This window comes from Canis aureus, chromosome 24, assembly GCF_053574225.1.
Source record: "Canis aureus isolate CA01 chromosome 24, VMU_Caureus_v.1.0, whole genome shotgun sequence".
Lineage (NCBI taxonomy): Eukaryota > Metazoa > Chordata > Mammalia > Carnivora > Canidae > Canis > Canis aureus.
Window position 1 is genome coordinate 4247670 of NC_135634.1, and position 18708 is coordinate 4266377.

Here is an 18708-nt window from a genome sequence, read left to right on the forward strand (position 1 = left end):
GAAAACCATAAGCAAAGATATATGTTTATTTCCTCATTCTCTTATAAATATATAATTAATTCTCCTCTTTTTACTTTTACCAGAGACTTCTGGAAATTTTTAATTAATACATTTTGAAGAAGTTCTCTTGAGAACATATATCATATGCCAGAGCTGTTGTGCTTCTGATAAATTTAAATGTTTGTCATTAGGCCATGCCTCTCTGTATACCTTATTGGACTCTGTAAGCTTAAAGTTGACTCTTCTTTTTACATTAAAATAATTATTCCAGAAAATCTTTTATCATTTTTATATCCTAACTTTTTAGTTTATTTTTGTTTTAGATATATTTCTTAAGAATATCATATGACAAAAATTTGCACTTCATCTTATCTGATTTTTGTCTTTTAATTGTGGAATTTAACCCATTTATATATGTATTGTGAGTAAGTAAGTTCTACCACCTTCTTGTTTGCTTTATATTGTTACTACTTTTTTTCCTGTCCTGTCTTTCTAGGGTTAATTAACTTTTTTCTCTGTTATTCTTCTATTAGTTTTCCATGTAGAAGATATACAATTTGTTCTTTCTCTTTCGTTTTTTTTAATTGGTAACCCTTGAACTTTTACCATGCATGTTTATTATTTAATGATTTCTAAAGTTAATGTATTAAGCCCTTTATGAACAAAGTAAGCACTGTAGACCAAAGTAAACACTATAGATCAAAGTATGCACTGTAAACCTCTAATCCCTCATTAGAGGAGGGATTGATGAGGCTCACACATGGACAAAAACAATAAAATCCTGAAACGCTCCTTCAAGGTACAGCATAATATCTCATTTTCTGTGAAATATTAGATCAGATTCCCCAAAAGTTCATCATTCCCTTGCCCACATCCTACTTAACACATAAACTTGTTTCTTTGTATATATGTATACATTAATATGACCTCCTCGAGGATGAGGAATATATCACTTTTTTTAGTAGTACCTGACACCAGACATTAGCATATAGTAGTATACATTTTAAAATTTTAAAAATTAACAATTTTATGTTCCTATATATTTATGACTTTTCATTTTCTTATATTTCATGGAGATACCCAGCTTTATGAAAAACCTTACCCAGCATGACCACTCACAAGAGGGAAAACTTTAATAAAATCCAAATGACAGTTCATATGTATCTCCATTTTTTATTTTAACTAGCATTTTGGTCTTCACCCTTAATTAATTCATCCAAACAACTTACGTGTAAAAAGTTTAGTTTGAGAGAAGCAGGATTACGCCTTTTACAAATTATTCTATAAAATTAAATTTGTATCATAGAGTTTAACGTGTTTAGGAAGCAAAAGAGAGAAGCTGACCGAAGCATGGCTGAACTAAATGAGTTGTGGTTATTCTTATGTTTATTCATATTATTTTGAAATAAAAATGAAAACTATGATATGCTATCTCAAAACGTCTTCTACATTATTTTCTCGAAATTTTATTTACCTTTGTATTGTCATGCTGCTTTCACATTCAAAATTTTTCCAAGCTCCCTCAGGTCAAGAATCATGGGCTGTGCAGATTTGCATCTTCCCTGGCAACCAACATAGCATGCAGTGGTCATTTGGTAAATTTGTGATCATTGTGTCTAGAACAAATGAATACATGAGTTAATGAGTGAATAAAGATACAAGAGAATAACTCAATGCAATGACCTGTCATTTTTCACCTAGCATTTTCCTGCAATTTCCCCACTATTATTTAGAATTTAAATTTTATTTAGATTTATTTAAAATTATTCAAATATATTATTTGGTTTCAAAAAGGAACATTTCTTTTTTGTGTGTGACTGTTTTATGGTTTTTTGTGTAGTTCAAACTGAAACTGGTCCCTAAGAAATTTATGAGTGTGCATTAATAAATACTCCTTTTAGTCATTAGAAATGGAATGAATTACATGATCATATTTTGGAGAGAAACCAACAAAAATGGAATAATAGGTAACTTAAAAAAGAGAAGTAGAAAAAAAAAAAAAAGAGAAGTAGAGAAGTAGGCCAAAGGGTTAAAGATGACCTCTGAAACTCATCTGATATGTGCACCCAAATCCAGGCAAAATCACACATCAGTCATTTTAGATTATGGAGTACAACCATCCTTCCTAACAAGCTGACTTTTAAAAAGTCACCAGAAATAACTTCCCAATATTAAATCAAAATTTCTCATTTTGATAGAAGACAAGTATGACTGATGCTATGATAAATGTCTCATGTGCATTATTTCAGGTATTCCTCATGATCTAGGAAAAAAAAGATGAAACCAAGGTTTAAAGAGGCTAAGATATTGGCAGAACCAAGATTTGACACTAGGAAATCTGATTTTAGGGTCCACCATCATAATTATTATTTTCTTTGCTTCCCAGTGAAGTAATACACATAATTATCTTCATAGCCAATTGGTAGTACAACAACAACAACAACAACAACAACAGATCTTCACCCTTAGGAACACTCAAGAGATATTCATATATTTTAAGATTACTTTTTAGGTTAATCCCTATTTTAAGATGGAGTAATACAGGCATAAATTGTTGTCCCTGCTTCTTCTTCTATGTTCTGCCTCAAATATTTCACAACACATCCCCATTCTCCCACATACATACAACACTTTTTAATCCGTACCAAATCTACTTAGTAGTACATAAACCAGTTTTTTTTCTTTTTTTTTTTTAAAGAGCCAGTTTTCTTTAGATTTTATTTATTTATTCTTGAGAGACATGGGGGTGGGGGAGAGAGAGAAAGAGAGAGGCAGAGACACAGGCAGAGGGAGAAGCAGGCTCCATGCAGGGAGCCTGACATGGGACTTGATCCCGGGTCTCCAGGATCACTCCCTGGGCTGAAGGCAGTGCTAAACCGCTAAGCCACCCAGGCTGCCCTAAACCTGTTTTTCATACGTTCTTCAGAGATAGCAAATAGAAAGATAAAAATGCTACTTATATCTGAAATTTCATGTTTCCAAACCATCCAAGAGGTAGATGACACAGGAAGTAAGATAGTTAAGTGACTAAGAATTTAGGCTCCAGAATCAAAGTGTCCAGTCTGTATTTGCTATTTGTGTGACATCAGGCAAGTTTGTATTAACCTTATCTATAAAATAGGGGAATGAAACAATTTCCAGTTGTTATAAGGATCTCATCATATAGTCTCTATAAAGCTTTTCACTTAGGCATGGCACATAGTAAATGCTCAACTAATGTTAGATGTTTATGTTAATTTTTTTTGTTTGTGTTAATTTTTGTCTGGAAAACGATATAGTAATAAATTGTGGCATAATTATGTTGTTGTTTGTGATACTTTTTAGCAGATTCACTATGGCAGTTACATTGGAATCCATCTATTGCCCAAATGTTAATATATTAATTATTTAGAAGACTCCTCTCCAATTATGCAGTTCTACACAGAGCATGAAATAAATGTTACAAGAGCCATATTAAGTTTCTGCCATGGTAGATATAGGCATTCTGATATTATTTAGATGTAAACATTTTGCCTCTTTTTGAATCATTTATAAGGCTCTAAATTGCAACTGGTTGTAGGCATTCTTCTGGACTGCCCTTATGAAGATATGAGATAGCTCTCTATAACGAAGAAAACAGTGAAATTTCCACATCAGAATATTATTTCAACCAACATGAATCTCTAGTTCACCTGTTCTAGCTTCTTACTAGAAACTTCCATCTCAAATCACTCATTCCATCTATGGTAAATACTTGACCCAAATATCTGATTGGCATAGCAGCGATGTACTCTTAAAATCTCCAAACCTGATTCCTACATTAAGCCAGATATCCATAAAGCCACAAATAATAGGACATGCTGTGCTCGACCTCATATTATACCTTCAGTTTTCATATACTTCAGTTTATTTCATAAACTGTCTCTAATTATTGTAAAAATATTATCATATGCATCACTCATTTTGTCCTTTATGAAAACATCCACATAAAAATTTCCATCTAATCTCAGGGCCAGATTAAAAATATAAATATACTTGACAAATTTCTAAGCACCTCATTTTTGGATAATGAGAGCTGTGCAACATGCCAACTACTAGAATGAAACTCTGTTAAATTTGATTTCAAATATAAAGCATTCCACTAACATTTTTTCTTTATTTAAAATATCTTTATTTTTGTCGGATATTTTTAAAAGATTTTATTTATTCATGAGAGACACACAGAGAGAGAGAAAGGCATAGACCTAGGCAGAGGGAGAAGCAGGCTCCATGGAGGGAGCCCAGTGTGGGACTCGATCCTGGGACTCTAGGATCACACCCCAAGGCAAAGGCAGATGCTTAATCACTGAGCCACCCAGGTGTCCCTCTCAGATATTTTTAAAATCCAATATTCATACTACCTATTATAAAATGGTCCCTGCATATCTGGAGGAATCAGCATAAACATTATCCACCTAGCTTCTAATAATGCACCCTGCTGCCAGGCACCCAATAGACCCACTCCCTCCAATCTACTTTCAGCAGGATTCTCCAAAGTTGCTCAGGTCTACTCCAAGAGCAAATGGGCACAAATCTTGCTAACATTGTGTACTCTGTCCCCTACAATTTCCTGTGGACCTGGCCTTGGCAAGAGTCTGTCCAAAGCAGTGCTACAAGTCAGTTAAGTGGGACAGGAGAAAGAAAAAAAAGAATAATGAAAAGTGAAAATAGAGTAAGGGAACTCAATGACATCATCAATCATAACAATATTCACTTTATAGGAATTCCAGAAGAAAAGAGAAAAGGGGGACAAAAAGGGTATTTGAAGAAATAATAGCTGAAAACTTCCTAAATCTGGAGAAGGAAACAGAAATCCAGATCCAGGGAGCACAGAGAGTCCTCAACAAAATCAACCCAAGGAGGTACATGGTAATGAAAATAGAAAAAAAAAAGTGACAGAATTTTAAAGATAGTAGATGAAAAGAACAATTACATGCCATGGAAACCCCATAAAGCTTACAGCTGATTTTTCAGCAGAAACTTTACAGGCCAGAAGTGAGTGGCATGATATATTCAAAGTGCTGAAAGAAAAAACAAACAAACAAACAAACAAACAAACAGCACCTGCAACCAAGAATACTCTACCCAGCAAGGCTATCACTCAGAATTTGAGGAGAGATAAAGAGTTTCCAAGACAAACAAAAGTTAAAGGAATTCATCACCACTAAACAAGCCTTATAACAAATGTTAAAGGGAATTCACTGAATGGAAGGAGAGACAATAAGCAGGAGTAGTAAAGTAGGAAGTATAAAAAGAGTAAAAAAGAGCATAAAAAGAGTAAAATTAAGTTTAGCCATTAAAATCAATTGAGGAATACACAAAATAAAAGGATGTAAAGCATGACATCATATACATAAAATGTGAAAGAAAGAGCTTTAGTGCTTTTAGAATGGATTCAACCATAGTGACCATCAACTTAAAATAGACTGCTATGTGCATGATATTAAATATAAAGCTAATATAACCACAAATCAAAAACTGGTACTCAGATACGCAAAAAATAAAGAGAAAGTTATCCAAGTACAACACTAAAGAAAGGACAGCAAATTATAAGAAGAGAGCAAGAGAAGAAAGGAATGTAGAACAACCTTAAAACAAGCAACAAAATGGCAATTAATACATACTTACCAATAATTACTTTGAATGTAACAGACTAAACATGCCAATCAAAAGACAAAGTGATTAAATGAACAAAAAAGCAAGATCCATCATCCATCTATATGCTGTCTATAAGAAACTAATTTCATACCTAAATACACATGCAGACTGAAAATGAAGGGATGGAAAGCATTTATCATGCAAATGGAAATGAAAAGAAAGCTAGGGTAGCAAAACCTATATTGGACAAAACAGACTTTAAAACAAAGATTGTAGGGGTGCCTGGGTGGTTCAGTCAGTTAAACATCTGCCTTTGGCTCAGGTCATGGTCTCAAAGTCCTGGGATTGAGCCTCATGTTGGGGATGGCCAGAAGTGAGTGGCATGATATATTCAAAGTGCTGAAAGAAAAAACAAACAAACAAACAAACAAACAGCACCTGCAACCAAGAATACTCTACCCAGCAAGGCTATCAGACGTGGCATCTGTTTCTCTTTGTCCCTCTGCCTCTACCCCTGCTTGTACATTCTTGCATACTTGCTCCCTCTCAAATAAATAAGTAAAATCTTAAAACAACAACAACAACAACAACAACAAAAACACCGAGGCTGTAACAGAAGACACAGAAAGTCACTACATAATCATAACAGGAACAATACAAGAAGAAGATAAAACAATTGTAAATATTTACACCCAACATCGGAGCACCCAAATACATAAAGCAACTACTAACAAACATAAAGGAAGTGATTGATAGTAATATAATAACAGTAGGGCCTTTAACACCCCACTTGCAATAATAAATAGATTATTTGAATAGAAAAATCAACACGGAAATGATGGCTATAAATGACATATTGGACCAGATGGATACAGTTTTTAAATCTTTTATTCTGTCTGGAATATATTTTGGGATCTGGTCATGCTCTCAAATATATTCTATTTCTATTCCAACACTTCTTTATCTATTAAGGCAATATCATTGCTTTCAAAGGTTTAGATTTTTAATCATCCATTCATTCATTCAATTAAAAATATTATACAAGTTAGTTATGGATGACAGGTGATAAAAATAATGAGAAGATATCTTTATTATTACATTCTAGTTGGAAATGGTTAATGAATTAGCAAGTAAAACAATTCCAGAAGGTAGAGCAGTATGTCAGAGGAAATAAGTGGGATGTAGTGGGATGCAATGATCTTTAAAAAAAAAAAAAAAAAGATAATACAGAAAACATTCTTCTAATAGTAAGATAAGGGATGATCTTTTTTTGATAATGAGACATTTATGCTGAGAATCAAAGTATAATAATGCAGCCACAATGAAGGAACCTGATGAGGACAGCCTGTTTTCCATGTCCTAGGAAAGACAGTATAATTTCAGTATGATGAAAACATCACAAGGGAGGCAGGGAGTGGCTTAGAGGTTTAGGATATTAGGATAGACAGAGTTAGTATATACATAGGGCCTTGTAGGCCACAGAAATTTTGGATCTAATCCTAAATACAATAAAAAGGAAAGGTGTCCTTTTGGCTACTATTCATAGAATTGATAAGAGAGCAAGGTTAGAAGTAGGGAGTCTCATTAGAAAGTGACAGTCACTAGTGCTATCTGCCACATACATGAAATGATTACACTTCCTGGCCCTTTTGTGGTTTGAAGAGACCGTGTAACATTTTAGTCACTGAGTCATCAAAGGAATAACCATTTTATGTTCCAGGTTGAAGCATTTAATTGCCAGTGTGAGATCATCCAGGGTTCTCACTCATTCTCTCTACACAACTGGCAATGTTAGATGTGATGATGCCTGATCCATTTGTCTGGGACATAGAGTTCAGAGATGTGCAGCAGAATCTCAGCCTATTTATGATGGACAAAAAGCATGTCCTCAGTACATCTTTTTAAAAATATTTTTTTTTATTTATTTGACACAGAGAGAAGGAGCATAAGTAGGCAGAGGGAAAGGAAGAAGCAGGGCTCCCTGCTCAGGATGTGGGGCTCAATCCCATGATCCTGGGATCATGACCTGAGCCGAAGGCAGATGCTTAACTCACTGAGCCACCCAGGTGCCTCTCAGTACATCTTTATTGTTACAAACCACTGAGATTTTGGGACCATTATTTTTTTCCAGCTATACTGTGGTATAAGTGACAAAAAAATTGTAAGATATTTAAAGTGTACAATGTGATGATTTGATATACATATACATTGTGATAGGATCCTCAGGCCTTTATTGTAGCATAACCTAGCCCATCCTGACTGAATACAAGTGGCCATTCCAAAGAGTGTAATTAGAGATGGTTGTGTCTTGAGCAAGATCTAGCAGTGAAATAGAGAAGTTGACAGGTTTAACATTTGTTTCTGGCTTGCAGGTAGCGTTTAGCAATAAAAATGTATGAGGTGGGAAAGGGAAGTTTCAAAGAAAAATCCCACTTCTGACTTAATAGTGCATTTACTCAGAGAAGTATAGATTTAGACAAGGTATGATGAAGGGAAAGTAAGTCGAAATTCTGTTTCGACAAGTTAAGGTCGAGATTCTAACAGGTAGCTGTCAGACAAGCAACTGATTATGTGATTTTCAACCTGAGATAAAAAGTGATGGTGGCAATTATAAAATTTTGGAGATGTCTTTATATACATGATGTTCAAAGCTATGTAAATGAATAGGATCACCCAGGAGGAGATTAGGAAGACACCCCAGAGCCAATTCCTTAGGAACTCCAGCATTTAGCATTTGGTAGAAGAGAAGATGCAGGTGAAAGAGGATTACAAAGAGGAGACTAATGATTAGAAAATAAAGACCAGGAAATTTAGTGCCCCTGAAGAGAAGATAGGTGATTTTCAAAAGAAGAAGAAGAAGGAGAAGGAGAAGGAGGAGAAGGAGAAGGAGGAGAAGGAGAAGGCAGAGGTGGGGGGTGCATATCAATTGTGTTGAATGAAGTTGAGAAGTCAAGTAAGATACAAAGACTAAGGAGTGATTGTTGGGCAAGTCACTGTAAACTTTGACAAGAGCATTTTTGATGGCATAATGAGCACCAAGGTCAGACAGGAGTGGACAAAGAGTAAATGGACAAGGAGGAAGTAGAGACAATAGGAGGAGAGAAACATGAAAAGGGACAGATAGAAGGGAAGTTCCTAGAGGAGTCTGTGAGGAAAGAAAAAAGTTTTATTGTGGCTGCTCTATAGTTTTAATGGGAAATAAAAAAATATATTAGTTCTTAAAAAGTATATTAGTATAATGATGGAAATGATCCAATCAAGATTTATATTCTGATATCTAGCAATTTCAGTATTACTTGAATTCTTTTTCAGAAATGACTTCAGTCAGATTTTTTTTCATCTTCTTTTACATTCATTTGTGGGTTTCTTTTTTAACTTCTGTTTATTACATTTTTGGCAAACCATGGCTAAGTCCATAACTGCTTCTAACTGTTTAAAATTTTTGTCCATGAACTTAAATTGCCTTTTTTTCATGTCAGTAGGGTTATCTGAGACAGTTATGTGAAATTTTTGTCTTCTTCTTATTTGAGTAAATTATAGTAAAATGTTCATTAGCTGTTACTTTTTTTTAATAGTTTGAAAGCAAAATGAAAAGCATAAAAACTCTCCCAATACTTAAAAACATTTTGATATCAAATCAAACTTTAGTCAAATTTTCACTGAAAATATATGTTTATATATTTATGTATGTATATGTGTGTGTTTATCTTTAGTTTCAGGACTGAAATAAAGAAAAGTGTGTAATGCACTTGAAAAAGGATATTACCCATCATGAGGAGCCAGCCTAATTCAATCAGCAATTGCAAACAAACACAAATAAATGATTTTTAAAAATTCTAATTCCAGAAAAAGGAAATGCTCAAAATTCTCTTAATGAATAATTATAAATTTCACTTTTAAAACTATGTTTCCAATTGGTCCTAAGAAATACTTTTATTTTTTTCTACATGACTATTTGTTAGATCTAACAGTATCTTGACTGCACTTTATTTTCAAAACTACTCTTACATTTCCATAGTAAGAATTCAGATGGTAACCATATTTTGTGAATTAAACTAGGTAGAGTTTATTTTCTTCAACAGTTGGTAGGAAAATAGGTGAACTAAATTTTGCCTTGCTTTAATATTTATGTTAACATGGAAAATCTCAAGAATGTACATTAAAGAAACTGCAAATATTTCATATATAAAAATAATTACTTTTACTGACTAAATCCCTTATATGCGATCAGAATATATGTACATATGATATTTATATTATTTTAACTTTCCTGTTATGTTAGAGACGTTGAGTCTCATAATGTTCATTTACCCAATTTGCTAATTCTAGGAATGCATGCATCTTAAACACTTATTGAGAGGAATTCCATCTCCACTTCTGATTACAAATTTAATCTCCACAAGAGAATTAGGCTCAAGAATCAATAACCTGGATAACCTGACTACCAAACACTAACATGTAAGAAAATGTATATAGAAAATTAAATGTCATTCACAGAATTCTCAAGGAAACATATAGCCTTTATATAAGTGTCCAGATGAGCATCATAGAGATTACTTTCCCCTCCCTCTTATCCTGCCCATGGTTTCCCTGGCATAGAATTCAAAGAACACAGACCTCAAGTCATAGGATCTATTCCCAGAAGTTTAGATAACTTGCTTTTGCACCTTCCAAATACTTGACTTCTCTGTGTTTCAGATTTCACCTACATATTAGTGAGGTGAGGGCTGGATAGATAACTTAAATCTAGGTTAAAAAAAAAATATATATATATATGGAAAACTAAATGGGTACTTCATAAAACTCAAACTCAAAGTAAAATACAGTATGAACCGAGGGACTAAAACCAAGGGGGAAAAAGCTGCTGGGAACAAGGTTATTTACTTTTGGCTTTTCTCTCTCTAAGGCCAAATGTCTGGTCTGCTTCTTCTCTGAGTTTTCTTCTTTCTCTCTCCACCCTGGCTCCACCAGTCAATTTATTAGCATATGTCCCAAACATGGTCATGCTCACTCGGAAATCCTTATAACCCCATTCCCACAGCAAAATAAGCAATCTGTCCAACATCAATTCAAATTCTTGGGAGACAAAATGGCCTAACTTAGGTCATGTTTCTCCCTTTGTCCCACAAGGTGTAAGCAAAGGACAAGAAGAAATGGAATTATGGGGAGCAGAGTATATTCAGCAGGGATTGGGGAGAAGGCTCTCACTTTTTGCTAAGAAAGTAATATGGGTTGGAAAGAAACTGATTGGTGAAGGAAAAGTTTCCCATCTCTATGGATTCTTCTCCAGTACACTTAAAGATTTATAAGCATAAATGGAGGTTACATGCAACAGTGATTTCAAAATATATTTCAGTGTTTTAAATGCTGGATGTAGTTATCAATAATATCTTCTGTGTCTTGTTTGAATTCCTCACTGCACTTAATTTTTATTTCATCCTTTATATTTATTCCAGTGAAATTAACACAATATTTCATTAATTTCAGGTGTACAATATAGTGATTCAACAATTCTACATTATGCAGTGCTCATGATAAGTATACTCTTAATCCCCTTCACCTATTTCATCCATCCTCCCACCCACCTCCCCTCTGGCAACAATGTTTGTTCTCAATTGTTAAGTGTCTATGTCTTGGTCCGTCTCTTTTTTCTTCATTCATTTGTTTTGTTTTAAAATTCCACGAATAGGGGCAGCCTGGGAGGCTCAGCAGTTTAGCACCGCCTTTGGCCCAGGGCATGATCCTGGAGACCCGGAATCGAGTCCCACATTGGGCTCCCTGCATGGAGCTTGCTTCTCCCTCTGCCTGTGTCTCTGCCTCTCTCTCTCTCTCTCTGTGTGTCTCTCATGAAAAAATAAATAAAATCTTTAAAAAATAAAATAAAATAAAATAAAATAAAATAAAATTCCACGTATGAGTGAAATCGCATGATATTTGTCTCTCTCTGATTAACTTATTTCATTTAACATTATACACTCTAGGCTCAACTATGTTGTTGCAAATGGCTAGGCTTCATTCTTTTTTATGACTGAGCAATCTTCCATTGAATATATATACCACTTCTTCTTTATCCATCATCTATCAATGGACACTTAGGTTACTTCCATAATTTCACTCTTACAAATAATGCTTGAATATACAGGGATGTATATTTTTAATTAATGTTTTCATATTCTTTGGATAAATACCAGTAATACAATTACTAGATCACATGATAATTCTATTTTTAATTTTTTGAGGAATCTCCATACTGTTTCCCACAGTGGCTGCACAAGTTTGCATTACCACCAATAGTATAAGAAGGTTCCCCATTCTCCTCACTAACACCTGTTATTTCTTGTGTTTTTAATTTTAGCCATTCTGACAGGCGTAAGGTGATATCTCATTGTGGTTTTTGATTTGTACTTCCCTGATGATGAATGATGTGGAGCATCTTTTCATGTGCCTGCTGGCCTTCTATATATCTCCCTTAGAGAAATGTCTGTTTATGTCTTCTGCCCATTTTTAACTGCATTATTTGGGGTTTTTTGGTGTTGGGTTATAGGAATTCTTTATATATTTTAGAATCTAACCTCTCACTGGAAATATCATTTGCAAATGTCTTCTCCCATTTAGCCCTTTGTTCTTGAAGAAGTCAACCAAAGATCCCTGCCCCTCCAGCACATGCTCTGAGATCAATAAATATATCTCCTCCCTATATACCCCAGGCATTTTTTAAACTGATGCTTCTATGCTATATCTCAGCAGGCCTATTTGTTGTGCTGTCTCTTTAAGGGCAGAGAGTCAGTCTCCTACTATCCTCTGGCTCTCCCAGAAGACAACCTACAAATTTTTAAGGTTCCAAATATTTAACTCCACTGATTGTAGAACCACAATTCAGGCCACTCCAGTTTTCAAAGCCAAAATATTATGGGGATTCATCTTCCCAGTGCTGGTCCCCCATGCTTGGGGGACTTCATGGGGGCTCTGCTCCTCCTTTCTCCACACCTGAGGCATCCTTCTCTCCTGTGAGTAGTCTCTTGGGTCCATCTGGCTTGGAACCATATCTCTCTTCTTCTTACCTTCTTCACTGTGGCTTTTTCTCTACATTTAGCTGCAGAAAGTCTATTCTGACAGCTTCTGGGTGTTTTCTAGCTTATTTACACTGACATGGATGTTATCTAGATGTATCCATGGAACACGGTAAGACCCTTCTACTCTACCATCTTCTGCCCTTGCTTCTGCTCTCTATCCTTAATTTAACATTTCAGGTTAACTAACATAAACCTCCTAATGAATAAAGATTATTTTTAAACCTTTTTTTTTTTTTACCTATTTGCTCGTAACAATGAAAAATATATGAGACAGAAAAATCGACCATTTTAAGTAGTTTCTGTGGAAAAATCACAACAGGTACAACTTAACTAATCCATTGAGGTAACAGCAAAGTTGAGTAGGGTGGTCCCTTGGGCCTGGACCCTCCAGCATCTGGGTCAGTCCAAGTGGAACAAGGGCATAAGCAGTTCTCATTTTCTTTTTTGTGCCTGTTGTATAACAAGACAGCAAATGTGGTTTCTTTGTATAAAGGTGATAGAGTGGTCTATTTCAATCACCACCATTCCAGGCTCACAAACTGTGACAGGAGTGCAGCACATCACACTGCTCACTCCAACAGCTTGTAAGGCAGACAGACAATAAAGATTATTTTTAACAACTGTATTATTTATATCTTTCTGCCAAAAAAATATTTGGAAAGTAATACTATTTTTTAGTCAGTGACTTCATGTCTTTAAGTATAATGAGATTTTATTCCAGAGTACAAATAAAGTATACTATTAGAAATGAATTTCAACATTATAGTTTTGGGTAAAGGCTAATAAATCTTCTCAATAGAAGTATACAGTTAATAAAGATATGAAAAAACATGAGTCATATATGTTTGGATAAATCCTAAATACTTGCCTTGCATACATATACCAAGCGAGATAGGAGACAAGGTCATAATTTTTTTGAATCTTCCATCTATTCTGACAATACATAAATTTCAGAGAACATTTCTGTTACTCTTTTTTTACCTAAAGGTGTTTTTCTATCCTACAATTTTATTTTTAAGAGATATCTGAGTACAGGGTAACCAACTATCTTGCTCCCCAAAGATGTCCATGTTCTGATTCCTAGAACCAATGACTGTATGACCTTACATGGTAACAAGGACTCTGCAGCTGTGATTAAGTTAAGGCTCTCGAAATGGGAAAATTATCCTGGATTATCTGGATGGGCCCAATGTAGTAATCATAAGGGTCTTTAAAAAAGGAAGACAAAGGGATTGAGAAAGACTTGGCAAACTACTGCTGACTTGGAAGATGGAGTAAGAGCCATCAACCAAGGAATGCAGGCAAACTCTAGAAGCTGGCAACGAAAAGGAAATAGGGCCCCCCAGATGGCTCAGTTGGTTAATCATCTGATTCTTGATTTCAGATCAGGTCACTATCTCAGGGTTGTGAGATCAAGCTCCATGCCAGGCTCCATGTTCATTGCAGAGCCTGCTTGAGATTTTTTCTCCCTCTCCTCTGCCCCTCCCCCCACTCATGAGAGCATGGGCATGCATGCTCTCTCTCAAAATAAATAATTAAGATTTTTTTTTTAAAGAAAGACAAGTAAATAGATTCTCTCTCTGAAGACTCCAGAGGGAATGCAGCCCTGACAACATCTTGATTTTAGACTTCTAACTTCAAGAACTCTAAGAAAATACCTTTGTTTTCTTTAAAACCATTAAGTTTGTGACAATTTGTTATAGCAGCAATGGAAACTAATGCAGTCACTTCCTCTAAAAATAAAAATTAATGTAGATGATGGTGTAGCATTGCGCTTTCCAAAGAACAATGCCTTCTTACCCCACCCAACTATGTACACCACCTACTCTTATGTATTCCTCTCTTCTTTTGAAAAATATAGTCTTTATTTATCTATAAATTATTATATATTTCTTAAATGTACATACTTTTGTTCTCTTATTTTTTTTGGTTTGTCTTGGGTAAGATAAAAACACATCACTACTTTTTACATTAAAATAAAGAATAGAGCCAGTTCTGATTTGTATAAACCTGTTTATTTGTATAAACCTGTTTCTTCTATCAATAAATGCTACTACTGTTCCATTTCATCAGTGAACTAACTCAGGTAATGTATTTTAAGTTATAAAACAACAACAAAAAATTTGTTGAGACAGGATCTAAAACTGAACCAAGTCATCTGAAAACAATGTCCAAGCTCTTAATCATTAGACAGTTTGTGTTATAAACCTTCTCTATGTAGTATAGTTGTACTGTCTCATACTGCCTAGGATAGGAAATTTACTGTTTCCCATGCCATCGGAAAAAGGAAGGGAAACTAACATTCCTCATAATTTACTTCGACCAAGCAGCTTGCTAATGTTTTATCATATGATCTTATCTGTTTCCCATATCAATCCTGAGGACGTAAGCTTTCTTTTATAAAAATATTTTTAATAAAAATATTAAAAACATTTTTTAAAAACAACTTACTGTTAGGAAGGTAATAAGCCCAAGTCCACACATCTGATATGTAAAAGAATAATTTTGACACAGAGGTTTCAGGAACCTATACTGTTACAGTGGATCAAGGATTTCCAAGCTTTTAAATTCATGAACCAGTAAAATATTGAAAGAAAGAAAAAGAGTGAAATGACATCAAGTGAATTTTTTATTTTGCCAGGTTAAGACATTAGGAAACAAATGAATTAAAACAAGGAGGAATAAGAAAAACAAAGGAAGAGAAGGTTAAGGAAAAGGTTGAGGAGGAGAAAGAAACTACACAAAATATCCTAGCATCTCTCCTAGCCCTCACTTCATAAAAGAAACTATATATTGTACCAAATACTAAAAAGATCACCGTCTCAGTATAAAGGACAGTTCTTTTTTATTTTTTTAAAGATTATTTATTTGGGAGAGAGAGAAAGGAGGTACACAGAGGGAGAGTATCTTCAAGTAGACTCCCTACCAAGCAGGGAGCCAGAAGCAGGGCTCTGTTTCACAACCCTGAGATCATGACTTGAGCCAAGATCAAGAACCCGTACTCAACAAACTGAGCCACCCAGGTGCCCCTAAAGAACAGTAGTTTAATTAGTTTCTCCATATAGGCATTTATTTTTCAACTTAAAAGCTGTGGGAGGAACCTCTTCGGCACCAAATGCAGGGACACCTAGATGGCTCAGTTGGTTGGTCGAAGTAAATTATGAGGAATGTTAGTTTCCCATCCTTTTTCCAATGGCACCTGACTCTCATTCACATCCAAATCACCAAAGGAGGACTGGCCTGGAGCCAGGTCTCCACAATACAGGCACCTAACAAGAAAGCATTCTACCTCGTCTTACACTAAAGTTCTTTTTTTTCTCACTTACAAGGAAGAATCACTATTTATCCCTCACTTTTTTTTTAAGTTCAATTTCATCTCTATATCTAGTTTCAATTGTTGTTTCTCTCATCAGAATCAAATACCTTATGCCTTATTGGAATGTATCCAAAAGAAAGAATTTGTCTCACACACTTATAATAAATATATCTTAGGCATTGACTTGAAAAGATTAAAAGGTTCACTTTATAACCCAAACCTCATCAGTGCTTAATGGGTGAGTGCATTCCATGTGCCTTTAAAAGTGCAAGTTGTAGATTTGTTCTTTCTCATGCTTCAGAATTTACATATATTCCTATATTGCTATAATATAATAATATAAAAGTCTTTTGCTACTAATCATAGGGCTTAAAGTAAGGGAAATGTGTCTTATGAATCTCCACACAGGTTGAGAATAGATAAATACAGTTCTTGTTTTGAAGACAGATTGGACTAATTGACTTAACAGAAAATTATAATTGGCATGGTTTGCTATGTATTAGTCTGTAAAATGTAAAACTTATTGGCCAAGATCATTACCTTCTCTGAACAAATACTGAGCAGTTCCGTATAGCTTAAGCTTATTTAATTTTGATAGCAGTTAATTGCTACAGAATTCTCTTACTCTTAGAAACTTGCACACATTTACTGAGTGCCTTTTGTTTACCTTTAACAACAAAAAAGGTGTACCTACTCTTCTGCAACAATGATACTTATACTGTGCCCTAAGGTTCTGACTGGAAGAATTCTCTTTAGTCAAGTCCTGACACCTATTAGCAAGAAGTTAACATCTGAAATTATTTCTAAATCAAGTAAGCACATTTATGTAAATATAGCTACTACATTGTGATAGAGAGTGAAAACTTGATAGGCTAAACAGTATTACATGAGTTATAAATGTGATTCCAATATCTTGCCTCATTCAGTGCCAAAAAGCACCTGTAAAAATATTTTAAAATAGCTCAGCTTTTATTAGTTTTCACACGCATAATTGAATACAGAAACTCACTAAAAACTACTTCTAGAAGTGTTACCAAAACCATAATTAAAGGAAACATTAAGTGTTGATTGTTCTTCGGATTTAGATTGAAAGTCATAAACTGCATCCTTAACTCATACATAACTCAATCCATCTGTTACACTGGAATTTAAAGCTTTAGTTTTATTCCTTGCTATTTACAAGTATCATTGTAAGGGTAATAAAAGCAATTAAAACCAAAAGATTTTATTTAAAAAATTAGATTTTTTTTAAACTTTTGTCAGATGGTGACATATATTTTGAAAAGATATTCAAAGTGCTCACGGTTTAGAGAAACATACAAATATGCAGCAAAAACAGTGCGGTAAGTGAACTAATACAGGAGCACAAGGAGTGGGGCAATCAATACTGCCTAGGTGAGTGAGGGCAGACTTTACAGAGAAACAGAAATGGTTGTATATTTTAAAGAATACATAAAGATTTGCAAGTTAAAGAGCAAAGAATGGGGGTAGAGAATAGAGAGAAAGGATATTCAAGGCAGACTGGAAATATTTACCACAGTAACATTGTATACCTACGAATCCTCTCTTATTTACTTAGGTGATTTGATTTTTCAGTTTTATATGATTCCATTTTTCCTCCCCCTAGAAAAGTAAGAACTTAACAGTGGTTTCCAACTAACATACAGATACAATCCAGAGCATTTTTTAAAGTGCAAGGGAAATATTTACTGTAACCAGAAGTCTGGGTGAAAGAAAACAATTGGAAACATAATGGTGAGGTACTATTTAGGGATGGTATCTGCATACTGAAATTTTGGGGGAAAAAACACTATATCACTTGACTGTATGTAAATATTTTAATATAATAATTAATAAGAAAAATAATTACTGCAAATTTTACTGCCTAAACATAAAGGTTGAAAATAACTTTAGCAAAATAAAATATCTATAGCAACAATTATATGTATGATATACATGATAAACTCTTGTGGAAAATTCTTCTTTCAAACATTTTATGGCAATAATCATAATAAGGCACATATGTTAATGCGAAAGAAAGTAGCCCATACTTTCCAAATTGCCGTATTGCTTAGAATCTTCAAGGGTGTCTAAATCTTCTAGGTCAAATGCAAAATTGAAATGAAGCAATGCATGAGTGTTGTTTTCTTCTCAGATGCAGTAACATATATTTCTATTAACTTATCTTCATGTGATATTTACGGTTGATGTAAACATTTCAATTACCCAACACATTAACAATTATTCACATCTCTATTATTCATGAATATTAATTAGTCATATAGTGCCTGTTCTGTCAGTGAGGTGATCAGAGATACAAACCCTACTGCTCTCAAAAAAAAAAAATTCAGATATCCTCAGGCTGCCAAAATTACATGGACAATTTCCAGTCGTTCTGTGATTTGAACTCTGTGGCATTTGACCTGTTGATCTTTCTCCTTTTTGAAATATTCCATCACTAACTTCTATAATAGCACAATATTCTGAGTTTCCCTCTACCCTGCATATCCTTCCTTTCCAGCTGCATTTGCAGACTCTTGATTTCCTTTGGCAGATTTCTTAAATCCTAAAATTTCTTAAGTGTCTGTATTTAGTCCCCTTAACATCACACTGTGCCCAATTTTCTGAGAGGATTTATCTATTTTTAAAAAGTCAACTCACCTTTTCCTATAAAAACCACCTTACCCTACGCTCACTATCATC

The 18708-nt window shown here is 34.4% G+C and overlaps 1 protein-coding gene across 1 annotated transcript in view; it reads right to left on the reverse strand.

Annotated features, from left to right (window-relative positions):
• LOC144296591 (uncharacterized) overlaps positions 1-18708 on the reverse strand; it is a 429705-nt gene that overhangs the window by 90232 nt on the left and 320765 nt on the right. The window contains exon 8 of the mRNA XM_077869690.1: positions 1475-1616. The gene's annotated coding sequence lies outside the window, so the exon portion shown is untranslated. The remainder of the gene's footprint in view (positions 1-1474; positions 1617-18708) is intronic.